At 35.7% G+C, this 3,096-nt stretch overlaps 1 long non-coding RNA gene across 1 annotated transcript; it reads left to right on the plus strand.

The window, feature by feature from the left end:
* The first annotated feature begins 1,188 nt into the window (after positions 1-1,188).
* Positions 1,189-3,096, plus strand: LOC123467127. Its single transcript, XR_006641612.1, has 2 exons — positions 1,189-1,427; positions 2,130-3,096. It is a non-coding gene; the product is annotated as an uncharacterized LOC123467127 (long non-coding RNA).

Raw genomic sequence — 3,096 nt, forward strand, 5'->3', positions numbered from 1 at the left:
TATGTTTACTGCATGGAATATACTTGTATTCAATGTGAATACACTGTTATACCATGAGTTTTTACTTCTATATGTATACTGCATCAAATACACTTTTATTTAATGTGAATACACTGTTATATCATGAGTTTCTACTTCTATATGTAAACCGGATCAAATATACTCGTATTCAATGTGAATACACTGTTATACCATAAGTTTTTACTTCTATATGTAAACAGCATCAAATATACTTGTATTCAATGTGAATACACTGTTATACCATGAGTTTTTACTTCTATATGTGAACATACTTGTATTCAATGTAAATATACTGTTATACCATGAGTTTTTACTTCTATATGTAAACTGCATGAAATAGACTTGTATTCAATGTAAATACTCTGTTATACCATGAGTTTTTACTTCTATATGTAAACTGCATGGAATATACATGTTTTCAATGTGAATACACTGTTATACCATGATTTTTTACTTCGATATGTAAACTGCATGGAATATAGTTGTATTTTATGTGAATAAACTGTTATACCATGAGTTTTTACTTCTCTATGTATACTGCATCAAATACACTTGTATTTAATGTGAATACACTGTTATATCATGAGTTTCTACTTCTATATGTAAACCGGATCAAATATACTCGTATTCAATGTGAATACACTGTTATACCATAAGAAATAATGGAAGTAAACGTCAAAGTAAAAGAGAGAAAACAACAACAAAAAAATTTTGATGGCTTTTGAAAGGTCAACGATTTCCCGTCGGCTTTTCATCGGCTACGCCACGGCAAAATAATAGAAAAATAGGGGGTGTCGTAATATAACAGTTTTTTATGGTAGAAGGACACAATAGTTTTTGAATAAATTTATATCGTTGGAAAGAGGGGAAAGTGAGCTTAATTATCAAAAAGAAAGAATTGAAAAATATTGAATCATGTGGAAATGCTGACGAGAAAGAAACGTTTCAAAGTTTTACGGCGGAAAATTTTTCTGCCGTGGAAGGTCACGCGCATATCTCGTTTTTTTTCTAAGTCCAATGCAGGGGAAAAGTACAAATGGGGGGAAGAAGCGGAGGGGAATAAAAATGGAATAGGGGGAGTAGAGAAAGTAGCCTTCGGCAAAAAAAAAGAACTTAGAATATTTTCAATATTGCTGCGGCGGGGAAGCTACAGTAGGGAAACGAAAGGGAAAGTGAAAAACTTAGCTTATGTTGGGGTGTGTAAGAATGGAATGCGCTAGCGGTGGCGTTTTTTTATGTGTAGTGTATATGGGAAAAGTCTTTGCAGTGATAGTAAAGCTATAGAAAAGCATAGAAGGGAAGTGATATACAGTGGGACTTAGAAAAATTTTAGCTGTTTCGTTCGTGTACGGATCTCTAAGAGACGTGGGAGTTGTTGAATTCAAATGGAATACATTACTATCAAGGTTTTACTTATTTCCTGTTTTCAATACTTTACTTTTTACTATTTCCAATGTTGTATTGCTACTGAATAAGTGTAACAGATGGACTTCTAATAAATTCTACTATTTCTTTCAAGTTTTTTTTTTCGATAAATGTCTGCTACTTCTATCGTAAAAGACGGAAATATGGAAAGTTTTTCAATTTTTTATGGGCTTAATCAGAGAGGGAACAACTCAAATGCAAATATTTCAAAAGAACACAGAGGCAAGAAGAAATAACAAATTATTTTATACTTGTTGGACACGACATTGTTTTATGGTATCCCAACGTATGGAAAGAGTGTAAGAAGTTCAATCGTCTAAAGAGTTAATTTTCTTTTCCTCTATTTTTCTCTGTTTTTTTTTTTTTTTTTTTTTTGAGAGAGAACTAATGTAATTTTGTGTTTGTTTGTTTGTTTGCTTTTTTTTTCTTGTTTTTGTTTCCTTTTTTTTCCAAGAAATTATTGTTCTCATTTTCCTTTGTTTGTTTGTTTTTGTTTTTTCAGAGTTCTTCTGTTTCTTTTTTTTATATACCTTTCCATTGTTTTATTTTATTTTTTATTTTTCTCTACTATTAACGGAGAGACTTACTTCTCTCTCTCACTTCTTATTTTTTTTTTTTCTTGTTTTTTTTTTTAACGAGATGCCATAAAACAACCAATGTATTTCTATTTTATTACTACAAAGGGTACACAAAAAAAAAAGATCACGACGGCGACGTCATTGTGGAGGCCGACGGGTGGTGGCTTGCGGCGACCCGTCTTCTTGTAGTGCTGCTCGGCGCCATCGTCGGATCAGCAGGTCGATCCTTCTGTGTCGCCAATGCAGGAACTCCCGAGAATCGGTGCTGGGAGCTGGCGAATCGCGGTCGACGTCTGGTTGATGTTGAGGTTCGCTCGTTGGTGTTGCAGGTGTTGATGCTGGCATCCCAGCTCTTGCCCCGGGGATGGTGATTACGAGGATGTCTCGTCCGCTTCCGTCCAATAAAGTCATTCGACCATTCCATCAGTAAAGCGAATTGGTTTTCTTCGATTTCTTTGCGGGCGTCGTCCGGTAGCATTTTGGTGTTCCGGCTTTTCTACTGACAAATCGTCCTTGGACTCTGTTGGTGGATTTTCGGACTCGTTAGTGTCGCGTGTGGAGTTGTCATCGGAAATTGGAGTGGAATGACGCTGACTTGTAGCATCGGCGCATATTTCAGCGGATGGCAACTGATTTTCTGTATTTTGATGAGATGAAACGGCGACGTTCTCTTGGCTTAACTTTCGCTGATCAATTTCTTGAGTCGGAAAATTAGTGTCAAATGGAAGGGCGTCACTGTCAAAGGTATCGTCTGGATTGTCACTGTCGGGTCCGATTTCATTTTCGAAGATATCGGTAGTCTGAGTCGCAATCGATTTGCGGAATCGATTTTCAAAATCCAATGAGTTTTCAATAGATGGACAATCTTCAGTCTTCCAAAGCATTGTTTCGTACAAAGGTTTCAAACGATTGACGTGGGTACGTTGGCATACATAGGAATTATCGGCTATATCTACTGTATTATTGGTATGTACTTTTACAACTCTATAAGGACCTTTATATTTCGAAGTGAATTTCCTACTGTCACCTTCTTTAACTACACGAATATCTAATAAAACTCTATCTCCTACGA

The sequence above is a fragment of the Daphnia magna genome, unplaced genomic scaffold, assembly GCF_020631705.1.
Source record: "Daphnia magna isolate NIES unplaced genomic scaffold, ASM2063170v1.1 Dm_contigs146, whole genome shotgun sequence".
Taxonomy (NCBI): domain Eukaryota; kingdom Metazoa; phylum Arthropoda; class Branchiopoda; order Diplostraca; family Daphniidae; genus Daphnia; species Daphnia magna.